General features: G+C 34.7%; 1 long non-coding RNA gene across 1 annotated transcript; it reads left to right on the top strand.

Moving 5' to 3' along the window:
* The first annotated feature begins 878 nt into the window (after positions 1-878).
* LOC140017034 (uncharacterized) lies at positions 879-8022 on the top strand. Its single transcript, XR_011823336.1, has 2 exons — positions 879-1161; positions 2123-8022. It is a non-coding gene; the product is annotated as an uncharacterized lncRNA (long non-coding RNA).
* Positions 8023-16272: the final 8250 nt, after the last annotated feature.

Below are 16272 nucleotides of genomic sequence, written 5' to 3'. Positions count from 1 at the left end.
TGTTAAACTGACTTATCAAAAAGCATGCCTAAATAAATATTTTACTTTAATATTTCATTTAGGTAGAAAAAATTTAGTGAAAATAACTTAGCAATACACCTTTCTAAGTAAAATTTACTACTTTGAGGTTTTCCTTAGTTGCAAATGACAAATAGCATATACATACTTTGACATGTGTTATTTCTCAAGGATTTTGAATTATTTTATTCTTTAATTAATTCAATTAACGGTATCTAATAGTTATTAGTTTGTCTAGTTCAAATGTTTAAATCCCAATACTTTAGACAGGAAAATGTTTTGTTATACTAACTTATCAAAAAACCTATCTAACATTTTTCCTTTAGGCAAAAAAAGTTTAGTTTAACTAACTTATCAATAAGCCTCCTTAAGTAAAATTTTCTACTTAAATGTTTCCCTTAGATGGAAACGATAAAGGATTTGTAGACACCAAATTTTTAATTTAGTTTAATTTATTTTTATTTTTTATTTTCATTGATTAAATGTTAATTATTATTCATTTTTAGTCTCTTAGTTTTTATTTTAAGACATTTTTAGTATTTAAATTTCAAAAAAAGGAAATTTCCACAAAAAGTTATTTTAATCATTTTGGAATCAATTTGAAAAATATATATAATTTTGTTTCTTTACTTAAATTAATTTTTGAAAGAAAAATACAAAAAATAATAATAAGGAAAAATGTGTGAATAGATGTAAGTTTCCATGTGGGACAAGTGTCCCTTTGTGTCTTTGACAGCACAACACCTAGAAGCTGAGGTGTTGGGACACTTGGTTGGTTTATGTAATTTTGGGGGAACAAAAACCAAAAAGAAAAAGGGGTTACGGCTAGGTTTTGAAGGGAGATCTTTTGGAAAAAAAAAAAAACAAGGAGCCTCGTCTGAGAGCAAGGGGAAAAGAAAAGGAAAAACAGAGCAAAAGAGGGGCGGCAGACAAGGACGGATGGGCAAGAAAAACTGAGGGAATCTAGGAAAGGGCCACGAACGAGAGAAAAGGGGAACAAAAGGAAGGGAAAGGGCTTCGGCTAAAACAGAGTGGCAAAAGGAAATTCGATGGAAGAAATTGGAGCAGTTGCCACCACTAGAATCGACCGCCACCATCGCAAATCGCCATTACCGCCTAAGAAATCCTCACTAAGGAAGCACTGTAAGTCATTTTTTTTTCTTCGAATTTCAGTCTGCCTTTCAAGCACAAATGCTGAAAATTCCAACCCCAAGCACGTCTCTTGTGAATCTGTTGTTGCAATTTCTTGTCAGTTGTCTGCAATTCGAGCACACACAATCTATGTGATTGATTTTGACTGAAATCTTTGTTTTCTGAACAATTTTGGGGCCGATTGTAGTCTCAATGGAGCAAAGGATTGATGAAATTTTTAATTCCCTTAACCTGTTCGATGAAATGCCTGATTGAAAGTCCTAATTGAAAGATGATTTGTTTGCATTTTTATGTATGAAGAAACCGGATAAGTCAGCGAGCTCGTCTTCTTGCATTTGAGAAATTTGGTGTATTGGTGTCTTGCACTTGTTCTGTTTTTCGTTCCCTTATGCTTCCCTTTGTATGAATCCGAATTAATGTTTGTGAATTTCGTTGTCTGATGGGGAATGGCTAGAGTTAAAACTGTTTTTTGGTATTGCCTGATAAGAAGACGAAAATGGCGGTACTGATGCTTAAACCGTTTGGAAAAGATGATCATTTGACTAGGTTTATAATTTCAGCTCCTCCATCCTCTCTTTCTTCATAATTTAATCCCAAAGTTTTTAGGACTTCATAATTTGACCCCAAAACTTTTGTAAAGGATTTCAATTAAGTCCCTGCTACAATTTGCAAATTGGTCCTTGAACTTTTCTTTCCTTCTAGTTTGGCCCCAAAAGTTCTGGAAATCACGATTTGGCCCTAAAAACTTTTTGATATTTGTGATTTGGTCCTTGGCAGCTTTAATTTCGCAACTTCATTGCTTGTTTGCTTCAATTAGCCACCATAGTTTGTTTAAACTGCATTTAATTCATAATTTTAAGGGCTTTATGACCACTTGAGCTTGCGTTTGCATATTTTCTTTAGTTTTCTCAATTAAAGTGATGCCTTGATCTTTTTTTTTTTTTTTTTGAAGGGTAAATAAATAATTTCGTCTCATTAGAGCCTCAACTCAAGGGAGGTACACTCTATCCCTTATTTTGATTTAAATTGATCCTATGTGCCCTTATGTGGTTTTATGTGCTTAATTGCATGCTTTTTGAATGTTTTCATTTTATTTATTTATTTATTTGCTTTATTTGTTTTAAGTTTATATATTTATTTTAGTTCAATTTTGATTATTTGAAAGGCATTTAAATGCCGAGTTGTAATAGTTAGGGGTTTATTTATTTATTTATTTATTTTTATTCCTTTCCCTTTTTAGATTGTAGTTAGGATCCTCCAAATGTAATAATTAGGGTTTTATTTGCTTTATTTGCCTTGTATGCTTTACATGCTTATGTGCTATGTGTTACCGCTTTCTTAGGATCTTGCATCTGGATATCATGCTTATGTGCTATGTGTTTATGTGATATTATGTGTTTATATGCTTTTATTAGGGCTTTACATGATTTATCTGATTGTAACAACTGCATGTCGTCACCACACTAGTCCAACGCTAGTTGTGGTCCCCTTTCTCGAATCCACACTAGTCCAACGTTAGTTGTAACTCTTTGTTCTGATTTTCTCACTAGTCCAACGCTAGTGAGAATTTATAGATATGGGCTAACCCAATGCTAGACCCTTAGAGACCCCCTCGCTAGATCATGTTTACATTGCATGTCATGCATTTTTTCCATTTTTAGGATCCTTATCATTTTTTCATATAATATTTCCTCTAATAAAATATCCCTTGTCCCTATGTGTATATAACATTTAGATTTACATCTCATTTAGGAAATTAGGGGTAGATTAGTGCATTTGTCTGATTAGAGTAGGAAATAACTCCTCAAATATGGGATATGGACGAATTTGGCTCTCTAACCTTAGCATACTCATATTCCCTCTGTTAAAGGGAAAATTGATTCATGAACATTAGTTCCCCATACCCAACATGATGCATTCCTTTAGAACATGTATATTTGCATCATTATGATTACTTTTATTATTTTCCTTTTCTTTCTTTAGAGTATCATATTTTTGCATTATTCGTGACCTCTTCAAATAATACCTATTGGGCATCACAATTAATGTGATTGGCACCAATTAAACTTTGAAGAGATATTTTGACCCCTTCGATACTCTCTTGGGTCTAGGGTTTGCATTCATATAGTACGTCCAAATGTGATAAATTTTTAGGTTAAAATAAGAAAATTTTTGACAAAATCACGCAACTAGTTTTGGCTAGGTTGAAAGAGTGTCTTGGATTTTACCCTTGCTTTCCCTTTCTTCAAATGTGACTCCCGAATACGTTTTTTTTTTATTTTCGTAGACTTGGAGTCATTTAAAAAGGGTTTTCTACTTTTTTTTTTTAAATTTATTTTTAAGTGACTTAGTACACCTTAACTCTATACCAAGTGGTGACTCTGATTTTTTATTCAAAAACCCTTTTTAAACTATAATTTGGGCCCAAATCGTCGCATTACAAGTCCCATTTAGGCCCATTTTCTTTTAAATCAAAAATTCATTTTCCAATCAAAATTGAATTAAAATTCACTTTTTTAAACCATTTATTTTTATTTTTTAAAAAATGGGACGCGACAGCTGGTGACTCCACTGGGGATTTAAAAAGTCCGAGCGTATTGATTTAGTCAAACTTTTTCTTCTTTTAAATTTCTTATATATCACATTTGGAGGTTTAGGGTTGTATTTTTCCTTTTTTAGGGTTTTTGCATCTACCACGTGCGTAATCACTTCTCGCACACTGTGTATGTAATGAATGGATGATTTATTTATTTACTTTTACTTGTATCACGCTTGCATCTTAAGGGGGAAAGGAGTTACCCTAGAACCGTTGATCGCATTTTGATGGTATAATCCCTCCCCTCAAAAGAAAAGTACTTCATACATGCATGCATAGTTTTATTTATCCCTTTTTTCCTTTATCGTGGGCGCTATCCCACACCTCCCTGTAGAATTAGGATTGATTTCCTTATATAGGCGGATGGTGTGCACTGCGCCTATAGCGATACCTAAGGGATCACTCGAGCCATCGACCGAAGGTTTTGGGATTGATGACCCTTCGCCTTTAGGTCTGAAGGCTTGGGAACCTTGAGATTTATCGAGTCTAGATGCATTAGTGAGCCAAATCTCATGCATCCATATTAGAATTGTCTAGGGTAGAGTCGACCTTATCCTGAATTAGGAACACTAGGCACGAGGGGAGGGATTCCACCCTTCTTTCCTTATTTTTCTTTATTGCCTTTTATATCAATTAATTGCCTCAACGTGTTATGTGATTATTTGTTGAACTAACATTTCCTTGTTTTCTTGTCTTTTGCATTCACCAACACTAGAAAATAAGAGATCTGGCATGATCCTCTTCTAGAACCTACCCTTTTAGATAGGTTATTGCATGTTTAAGATTTCAATGTATTGCATTTATAGGTTAATAATTGTATATTATTTTAGGCCCACCCTGGCAAACAAAGGGTCCCGTTAGGTCATGCTTTCGTTGCATATTTAATTGTTTTGATAAAATTGACATCATGCATAAACCTTAGAGGGAATGCCATTTAGGGGATCCCACGATAGGAATAAACCGCCTTGTGTCTCGGATATGTAATCCAATGAGACTGGTATGTCAATATTTTTTGTACCATCCAAAGGGTAGTGCACGAGGTAAGGTAGGATCCGATCTTTTTGAAGACGGCAAAACAATTTTTGCACGTTAGAATATGAGTATCTAATAATCAACTTTTGACCATTTTAATATAGTTGGTAAAACTCCTTTGCATAAAGGACATTAATTTGAAAAAATTCACAAATAATTTCTCATTGTTGAGACGATAAATAGATCGAGGTCAAATCTTGATTTTAGAAGACTCATAGACTAGTGCATTGCAATGATTTTTTGAAATTACCAGTGGACAGACAATTCAATCAATTTTTTTTATATATACTTTCAATTTCATTCAATCCATTTGATCAATTTATTCATTTCATCCAACCCATTTTATCCATTTATTTATTTCTAGGTCAATCTGGTCAATTTTGAATAAATCATCAATTTCATTCAATTCATTTGACCAGTTCATTTATTTTTATGTCAATCCAGTCAATTTTGAATAAATTATCAATTTCAAATAATTTGTTTGGCCAGTTTACCCATTTTTAGGGTGATTTAACCAATTTTGAATAAATCATGAAATTCATCCAATTTATTTTATCAATTCATTCATTTTTAAGACAATTTAATCATTTTTGAATAAATCATTCATTTGACTAATTTACCTTTTATTAGGGTGATCCAATCAAATTTTTAGATAAATCATCAATTTCATCCGATCCGTTGACCTGTTTATCCTCTTTTAGGGTTTCAGTCTAAGATTCACTGAATAACCTAGTCGAGATATTGCAATCCAGTCAAAAGTAGGCTCTTTCTCACATCATTTTATGTATCGATCAAAACAAGCAATTCATTCGGACTTTGTCCTCATTTTTAGGACAAATGTCTCTTCTCATTCCAATTGGCCAAATTTTTTCAAATTATTTTTCACTCAATAAGTTGGTCGGATTCATCAGATATTGTATGTGCCTACCCTAGATGATTGCATTCTCATGTTAGGCCTATCCTTGGCACAAAAAGGGTTCCCCATAGGACATGCATCCGAATATTTTGGATATCTACTAATTCTTATCTTTTCCTTTTTCTTTATTTTTGTTGGGAAAGCTAATCGAGGGCTAAATCTAAAGGCAATTCCTTTCAAAATTCTCAGGCAATATTTAAACATAACTTCTCATCGAAATCCCATAATAACACGATCTCGTAATTAAGTCCAAAAGAGTGGTGTAAACATGAGTGCACAACCTGAGCCAACGGAGAAGACTCCTACAACAACCCAATCTGAGACTACAAGTTTGGGAGCTCAGCTGACTGAGATGCTTGCTAGGTTCAATGAGATGTCTATGGAGATGGCAGCCCAGAGGTAACTAATTGACCAACTCATCAACAGTGGCGTTCAGCCCGAACCAATACCTGCCAAACAATCTGAGCCTGAACTTCCACCCCCTACCCAAACTACTTTCAATCCATCTTTCACCGTTCCACCTCCAATGATTACCAGACCATAGACCCAAACTGCCTTCAATCCCTCTTTCATTGGTCCACTTGAAGAAACCTTTAATTACACTATTGCAAATCCATCAAACTCTTACCCCCTAACCCTTCATTCAATCCTAGTCATCCTCAAATTTCACTACCCCAAATTACTTCCAATATTCCTACTGAACCATAGACATTTTATCAAGCCACTGCAGAGCCTTTCCTGTTAGACAACGCTGCCCAAGCAAAACCAGAAATAGGGAAATCTTCTGCTCCTGTTGACATGAAGTTGCTCAAGCGCCTCGATTGTTTCGATGAATTCATGAGAAAAAGTCAGGGTTTAAACAAGCAAGGAGTACTGGACTATGATGAGTTTTGCCTTTTTCCTAATGTACAAATGCCTGTGGGGTTTAAGACTCCAAAATTTAACAAATACGATGGTACAGGCAATCCCAAGACATACCTTCGATTGTTCGCCAACAAGTTGGGTAGGCCAGTAGATGATGAAAATCTACCTTTAAGGCTATTCCCGGAAAGCTTGGAGGGGGATGCACTCAATTGGTATTCCAATTTGAAACCTGAGGAAGTAAAGACCTGGCTTGACTTATCTAATGCTTTTGTTAGGCAGTACGAGTACAATTGTAAGTTGGCTCCGACACGAACCACACTGTAAGGAACGAAGAAGAGACCATTTGATGACCATAAAACCTATGCTAAGAGATGGAGGAAAATAGCTGCAAAAGTTGAGCCTCCAATGACTGAAGACGAAATCATTTGCACCTTTATTAAAGCACATGATCCCCCGTATTTTAAGGAAATCTTTCGCATGACTGGATGCTCATTTGCAGCTATTGTTAACAAACTTGAAGAATATGATGATTTCGTGAGGGTTGGAGATATTGTTAATGTGTCTGCCCTGAAAACTCAAGTGGAATCATTGCAAGGCCAAGGTAGTAGTGGGAAGAAGCAACAATTCAAAAAGAAAGAGGGGGAAACTACTTTTGTTTGGGATCGAAACCCTGTCCCAAGACGCAGACCTCAACAATACCCTACCTATTCAAACCCTTACCCTAACTATTCAAACCCTCATCCTGTTTACCATACCAATATCACTCATCCTCGATCTCGCCCTAATTACACCAACTCGCCTATAGCCCCTTTCCAAATATTTTAAGTTAACTTTCAACAAATTCGGTCCCGACGTCCCTACAATCAACAATTTCCTCCACCAAATAGACCCACCTATAATTATTCCCAACCCATTGAACCCCAAAATCAGAACCGTTATCGCACATTTACCAATCTTGGTAAGCCCATGGACCAATTGTACGAACAATTAAAAGCTGCCGGTAAAATCGGTGTAATTTCCCCTCCAAATTACCCTCATGGCGTCTCTGCAGGATACAATTCACAGTCCACTTGCGCTTATTATTCGGGAGCACTTGGCCATCCAACTGCCGATTGTAAAGCACTTAAGCACAAAATTCAAAACATGATCGAGGCAGTGGAAATAGTGCTAAAGAAAAAGGGTGAACAAGGACCGAACATAAATACAAATCTCTTTCCCGAACACAAAGACGCCTTTGAGGCATCCACCCCCAATGAAGAAATTTGAAAATCTTGAAAGAAGTTTGCACAATTGGATTGCCGAGTATCTTCCCTCTCGAAGGGAATTTCGGTAAATTTGGGGATTGTCATTTGCTAAAATTCAAGAAAATTGTCACTGTTTTCTTTTGCGTAAATAGTTTTATCATGTTCAATGAAGTTTTGGCTTAAACAATTTGCATTATCAAGTTCCTGTGTTATTTTTTGAAATTTTCAATAGAATGTATAGTTACATCTTTTCATTATTTTTGTTTGTTTGATATCATTTTGTTTATATTGGTTGATTGTTTACTGTTTTTAATTTCCTTCTAAATTTTTTTAGATGGTCAAAAATAAAATTATTTGACCATTTGGATATCACCGTTCTGGAATCCGATGATGGCAATCTCGATATCACTCATGTTTTTGAGATTATGAAATTCGAAATTCAAAACGAGAGTGATATGAGGAAGTATCTGATTCCTTTGCAAAAGATCTCGAACAATATGAAAAGAAATCCAAATCGAACCTAGAATAGACAGAGATTGTTAACATTGGCACTGAGACTAAGGTCAAAGAAATAAAGATAAGTATTCATTTGAATGAAAAGTAGAAAAAGGAGATGATTGAATTTTTGTCTATGTTCCAAGATGTGTTTGCTTGGTCGTTTGACGATATGGAGACAATGTGCTAAAGCAAATTTTGCTAATACAAGATGAAGCCAAAGGCAAATTTGCCCCAAACTGGCAAGGCCCATTTGCCGTTCAAAAGGTGCTACCGGGCGGAGCACTTGTTCTAGCAGAGATGGATGGACAGACATTCCCCCAACCTATCAACTCAGACATGTGTAAGAATTTTTTATTTGATTATGCAAATTTCTTTTAGAAGTTACGCAAGGGACGAGACAAAATTCAGGCCATTTTCCTTTCCAATCGAAACATTTCATCCCTAACCATCCCCTTTGAGTTATCAGAACAATAATTTTCATTTGGCAGCTTCTGAGAATTGCAAACCCCACACTGGGCAAATTTATTTTGAAAGATAGATGATCGAAAAAAGAGAGAAATCAAAAGAAAAGAAAAATTCTACACTGAGGCAAATTTAGTTTTTCAAAAAAAATACAAAAGTGAGGAAAATGCAAAGAGAGAAAAATTCGATCAAACTGGGGCAAATTTTCCTCAGTTTCGTTAAAAAATTGAAGATAATTTCAAAATTATGCAATTTCAGGTTATTTCACACCTTTTATCAAATTTACTTTCAAGTTTCAACCTTTTTCAAAACACCCCACTGGACCTCATTGCAAAAAACTCAAAGTCCTGGTTTTCGTTACTTGCTATATTTCGATTGGAAATTTTATAATCAACTGGCAAGTGATGTCCATAATGCCTTCACCTAAATTTATGAGGGAAAAGTATTCTACGTTGTCAGAAATCTTCAATTCACATTCTTGAGTCGATAATGGTCAAGGCTTTCCATTATTTTTTATGTAAAAATCCGAAAGGGCACCTCGAAAAAAGAAGAAGAAAAAAAGAAAAAAAGAAAAAAAGAAAAAAAAAAGAAGAGCAAAAAGAAAAGAAAAAAAAAACAAAAAGGGTGGGTGCGACTTTAGCGAAAACCCGAAAGGGCACTAAGGTAGGGTTTTCTCAAGAGCAGGCATGAGTTGAAACAGCTGGCGACTCGATTTATTTGGATTTCCCTACATCTTTGTAGTACTTTCGCCAACACCGAACTCTGGAGTAGAGATATTCAAAAGGGCCAAGGATGACGTTTCATGCCAAAGGCCACTTTATTTTGAATCTCTTTACAACGCTGTTTTGCAATCATTTGTTCAATAAAAGTTTTGCATTATACATTGTTAGTTTATGGATAACGTAATTATAATTCAATTTGTTTCTTCTGCATCTTGCATCATGATATCAAAATAGATTTTGCATGATCATTTTATGTCATAAAATAAGTCTTGCGCACAGTGTATGATCATAATCATTGGATTTGGTCAAGTTACAATCCCTTGATTTACTAAAAGAGTATTTGGATCTGTTCATCCCTGGGAAAGCACAATGGAACAACGAACAGTTGACAACCTTGATTCCAGATAGAGAAGTTTGTCTTAATGGAATGTCAGAAATCGAAAGTCTCAAAAGGATTTGATGACAAAACAGCTTGCTGGACAAAAAATGGACATCATGGATAATAAGATTGGGGAAAGTCGCTCAAAGACTCATGTTTACACGATTTTCGAAGGCGAACGGATACAATGATGGTGGCAATTTCTTTGTTTTTCTCTTTTGCAGGAAAGTTTCAAATGAAAATAACAGTACATCACTAGGGCAAATTTTTGGATAACTTTTCAAATAAGTCTTATACAGTTTCTTCATACATGCCAGCATTTCATTTGTATTGTCACTAAAAATGGGTTAGTCCCACTAGTGAGCATTTCATTTACATTGCCACTAAACAAACATGGGTTAGTCCCACTAGTGAACATTTCATTCACACTGCCATTAAACATGGGTTAGTCCCACTAATGAGCATTTCATTCACATTGCCACTAAATATGGGTTAGTCCCACTAGTGAGCATTTCATTCACATTGCCACTAAACATGAGTTAGTCCCACTAGTGAGCATTGCATTTTCATCGCCACTAAACATGGGTAAGTTCCACGAGTGAGCATTTCATTTTTATCGCCACTAAACATGGGTAAGTCCAACTAGTGAGCATTACATTTTCATCGCCACTAAACATAGGTTAGTCCCACTAGTGAGCATTGCATTTGCATTGCCACTAAACATGGGTTAGTCCCACGAGTGAGCATTTCATTTTCATCGCCACTAAACATGGTAAGTCCCACTAGTGAGCATTGCATTTTCATCGCCACTAAACATAGGTAAGTCCCACTAGTGAGCATTTCATTTACATCGCCACTAAACATGGGTTAGTCTCACTAGTGAGCAATGTATCGCCACTAAACATGGGTTAGTTCCATTAGTGAGCAATGGGTTAGTCCCACTAGTGAGCATTGCATTTTCATCACCACTAAACATGGGTTAGTCCCACTAGTGAATATTTCATTTACTTGGCCACTAAACTAGTGAGCATTTCATTTTCATCGACACTAAACATGGGTTAGTTTCATTGGTGAGCATTTCATCACATTGCCATTAAACATGAATTAATCCCACTAATGTGCATTACATCTTATCGTTAGACATGGGTCAGTGGGTCAGTCCCACTAACATTTCATTTCATTCCACTTCATCCCGTTGGGTTTGGATTTTATGCCACCAACCTCGGCAGGCTTGGGTATGTCCCACTGACTGTTCTATTATGATGGATTTAGAATTTAGGCAGGTTCGGGTTTTATCCTGTTGATCTTTTTACGCTTACAGGTTTTAGTTCAGGGCAGAATAACCATAGGTGAGTATTTGGTGTCTACGTCTTTGTCTTGAATTTTTTCGAAACTCAGACAAAAAAGTGCAAACTGTAGATACCAAAATTTTAATTTAGTTTAATTTATTTTTATTTTTTATTTTCATTGATTAAATGTTAATTATTATTCATTTTTAGTCTCTTAGTTTTTATTTTAAGACATTTTTAGTATTTAAATTTCAGAAAAAGAAAATTTCCACAAAAAGTTGTTTTAATCATTTTGGATTCAATTTGAAAAATATATATAATTTTGTTTCTTTACTTAAATTAATTTTTGAAAGAAAAATACAAAAAATAATAATAAGGAAAAATGTGTGAATAGATGTAAGTTTGCATGTGGGACAAGTGTTCTTTTGTGTCTTTGACAACACAACACCTAGAAGGTGAGGTGTTGGGACACTTGGTTGGTTTAGGTAATTTTGGGGGAACAAAAATCAAAAAGAAAAAGGGTTACGGCTAGGTTTTGAAGGAAGATCTTTTGGAAAAAAAAAAAAAGGAAACCTCATCTAAGAGCAAGGGGAAAAGCAAAGGAAAAACAGAGCAAAAGAGGGGTGGCAGACAAGGACGGATGGACAAGAAAAACTGAGGGAATCCAGGAAAGGGCCACGAACAAGAGAAAAAGGGGAACAAAAGGAAGGGAAAAGGCTTTAGCTAAAACAGAATGGCAAAAGGAAATTCGATGGAAGAAATTGGAGCAGTTGCCGCTGCTAGAATCCATAGCCACCACCGCAAATTGCCATTACCGCCTGAGAAATCATCTCCAAGGAAGCACTGTAAGTCATTTTTTTTTCGAATTTCAATCTGCCTTTCAAGCACAAATGCTGAAAATTCCAACCCCAAGCACGTCTCTTGTGAATCTGTTGTTACAATTTCTTGTCGATTGTCTGTAATTTCGAGCACACACAATCTATGTGTTTGATTTTGACTGAAATCTTTGTTTTCTGAACAATTTTAGGGCCGATTGTAGTCTCAATGGAGCAAAAAATTGATGAAATTTTTAATTCCCTTAACCTGTTTGATGAAATGCCTGATTGGAAGTCCTAATTGAAAGATGATTTGTTTGCATTTTTACGTATGAAGAAACCGGATAAGTCAGCGAGTTCGTCTTCTTGCATTTGAGAAATTTGGTGTATTGGTGTCTTGCACTTGTTCTATTTTTCGTTCCCTTATGCTTCCCTTTGTATGAATCTGAATTAATGTTTGTGAATTTCGTTGTCTGATGGGGAATGACTAGAGTTAAAACTATTTTTTTGGTATTGCTCTGATAAAAAGACGAAAATGGCGGTACTGATGCTTAAACCGTTTGGAGAAGATGATTATTTGACTAGGTTTATAATTTCAGCCCATCCATCCTCTTTTTCTTCGTAATTTAACCCCAAAATTTTTAGGAATTCATAATTTGACCCCAAAACTTTTATAAAGGTTTTCAATTGGGTCTCTGCTATAATTTATAAATTGGTCCTTGAACTTTATCTTTCCTTCTAGTTTGGCCCTAAAAGTTTTGGAAATCATGATTTGGCCCTAAAAACTTTTTGATATTTGCAATTTGATCCTTGGCAACTTTAATTTCGCAACTTCATTGCTTGTTTGCTTCAATTAACCACCATGCTTTGTTTAAACTGCATTTAATTCATAATTTTAAGGGATTTATAGCCAATTGAGTTTGTGTTTGCATATTTTCTTTAATTTTTTCAATTAAAGGGATGCCTCAACCTTTTCTTTGTTTTTGGAGGGTAAATATAGAAATTCTGTTTTCTTAAGCCACCAATTCAAGGGAGGTACATTCTATCATTTATTTTCATTTTATTTGACTCTATGTGTCTATGTGGCTTTATGTGCTTAATTGTATGTTCTTTTGAATGTTTTATTTCATTTATTTCTTTGCTTTATTTGTTTAAATTTTGAGTATTTATTTTAGTTCCATTTTGATTATTTAAAAGGCATTCAAATGCCAAGTTGTAATAGTTAGGTTTATTTTATTTTATTTTATTTCACATTCCCCTTTTATATTGTAGTAGACCCCCCTCAAATGTAATAGTTAGGGTTTTTATTTGATTTATATTTGTCTTGTGTGTTTTTGCATGTTTATGTGCTATGTGTTACCATTTTTTTTAGAACCTTGCATTTAGATATTATGATTATGTGTTATGTGTTTATGTGATATTATGTGTTTACATGCTTTTATTAGGTTCTACTTGATTTATTTGATTGTAACAAATGCATGTCGTCACCACACTAGTCCAACGCTAGTTGTGACCCCCTTTCCCGAATCCACACTAGTCCAACGCTAATTGTGGCTCATTGTTCCGATTTTTCACTAGTCCAACGGTAGTGAAAATTTGTAGACATGGGTTAGTCCAACGCTAGACCCTTAAGAGCCCTACAAACGTTAGATCATGATCGTGTGGTAAAATCCCTTCATCTCATGCAAATTTTACTTTCCAGGGTCTTTTATCATATTCGCATGTTCCCCTTATACATATAACCCTTTCCCCTTATTTCCTCTGTATATATATATCTCCCATCCCGTATTCCCTCATATATTTATATATCCCCTATTTCATATAATCCTATGCGTGAGACATGACATTAAATTTACATTTCATATAGAAAATATTAGAAACAGGTTAGTACATTTGCTTGATTAGATTAGGGCAAAACCCCTTGAGTATGGGATACGAACGAGTTTGGCTTTCTAACTTTAGCACGTACATATTCCCTCTGTTAAAGGGAAAATTGAGTCATGAACATTAGTTCCCCGTACCCGACATGATGCATTCCTTTAGGACATGTATATTTGTATAATTATGATTATTTTTATTATTTTCCTTCCCTTTTCTTAGAGTCTCATGTTTTTGCATTACTCGTGACTTTTTCGAAGAATCTTTATTGAATGTCACAATTAATGTGATTGATACCAAGTAAGCTTTGAAGATACATTTCGACCCCCTGACACCCTCCTAAATCTAGGGTTTGCATTCATATAGTACGTCCAAATGTGATAAATTCTTAGTTTAAAATAAGAAAATTTTTGACAAAATCACGCAACTAGTTTTGGTTAGATTAAAAGGGTGCCTTGAATTTTACCATTGCCTTCCCTTTCTTCAAATGTGACTCCCGAACACTTTTTTTTTTTATTTTCGTAGAGTTCGAGTCATTTAAAAAAGGGTTTTCTACTTTTTCTTTTAAAATTCATTTTTAGGTGACTTGATACACCTTAACTTTATATCAAGTAGTGACTCTGATTTTTTATTTAAAAACCCTTTTTAAACTAAAATTTGGGCCCAAATCATCGCATTACAAGTCCCATTTAGGCTCATTTTCTTTTAAATCAAAAATTTATTTTTCAATTAAAAATTGAATTAAAATTCACTTTTTTAAATCATTTATTTTTATTTTTAAAAAATAGGGCGCGACAGCTGGGGACTTAGAAAGTTCGAGCGTATTGATTTAGTCAAACTTTTTCTTCTTTTAAATTTCTTATATATCACATTTGGAGGTTTAGGGTTGCATTTTTCCTTTTTTAGGATTTTTGCATCTACCACGCACGTAATCACTCCTCGCACACTGTGTATGTAATGAATGCATGGTTTATTTATTTACTTTTACTTGTATCGCGCTTGCATCTTGGAGGGAGGAAGGAGTTACCCTAGAACCGTTGACCGCATTTTGATGGTATAATCCCTCCCCTCAAAAGAAAAAGAAAAGCACTTCATACGTGCATGCATAGTTTTATTTATCTTTTTTTTTCTTTATCGTGGGCGCTATCCCACATCTCCCTGTAGGATTAGGATTGATTTCCTTAGGTAAGCGGATGGTGTGCACTGCGCCCATAGCGATGCCTAAGGGATCACTAGAGCCACCGAACGAAAGTCTTGAGATTGATGACCCTTCGCCTTTAGGTCTGAAGGCTTGGGAACCTTGAAACTTATCGAGTCTAGATGCATTAGTGAGTCAAACCTCATGCATCCATATTAGAATTGCCTAGGGTAGAGTCGACTTTATCTTGAATTAGGAACACTAGACACGAGGGGAGGGATTCCACCTTTCTTTTCTTACTTTTCTTTATTGCCTTCTATATCAATTAATTGCCTCAACGTGTTATGTGATTATTTGTTGAACTAACATTTTCTTATTTTCCTGTCTTTTGCATTCACCAACGCTAGAAAATAAGAGATCTAGCATGATTCTCTTCTAGAACCTACCCTTTTAGATAGGTTATTGCATGTTTAAGATTTCGATGTATTGCATTTATAGGTTAATAATTGCATATCATTTTAGACCCACCCTGGCATACAAAGGCTTCCGTTAGGTTATGCTTTCGTTGCATATTTAATTGCTTTGATAAAATTGGCATCATGCATAAACCTCAGAGGGAATGCCATTTAGGGGATCCTACGATAGGAATAAGCCACCTTGTATCTCAGATAAGTAATCCAATGAGACTGGCACGTCTATATTTTTTGTACCATCCAAAAGGTAGTGCACGAAATAAGATAGAATCCGATCTTTTTTAAGATGGTAAAGCAATTTTTGCACACTAGAATATGAGTATCTAATAATCAACTTTTGGCCATTTTAATATAGTTGGTAAAACTTCCTTGCGTAAATGACATTAATTTGAAAAAATTCACAAATAATTTCTCATTGTTGAGACGATAAATAGATCGAGACCAAATCTTGATTTTAGAAGACTCATAGACTAGTGCATTGTAATGATTTTTTGAAATTACCGGTGGACAGACAATTCAATCGATTTTTTTTATATATACCTTCAATTTCATTCAATCTATTTAATCAATTTATTCATTTCATTCAACCCATTTTATCCATTTATTTATTTCTAGGTCAATCTGGTCAATTTTGAATAAATCATCAATTTCATTCAATTCATTTGACCAGTTTATTTATTTTTATGTCAATCCGGTCAATTTTGAATGAATTATCAATTTCAAATAATCTGTTTGGCCAGTTTACCCATTTTTAGGGTGATCCAATCAAATTTTTAGATAAATCATCAATTTCATC

The sequence above is a fragment of the Coffea arabica genome, chromosome 11c, assembly GCF_036785885.1.
Source record: "Coffea arabica cultivar ET-39 chromosome 11c, Coffea Arabica ET-39 HiFi, whole genome shotgun sequence".
In the NCBI taxonomy this organism is placed as follows: Eukaryota; Viridiplantae; Streptophyta; class Magnoliopsida; order Gentianales; family Rubiaceae; genus Coffea; species Coffea arabica.
The sequence above is the reverse complement of the archived record's forward strand: the minus strand, read 5'-3'. Positions and strand labels throughout refer to the sequence as shown.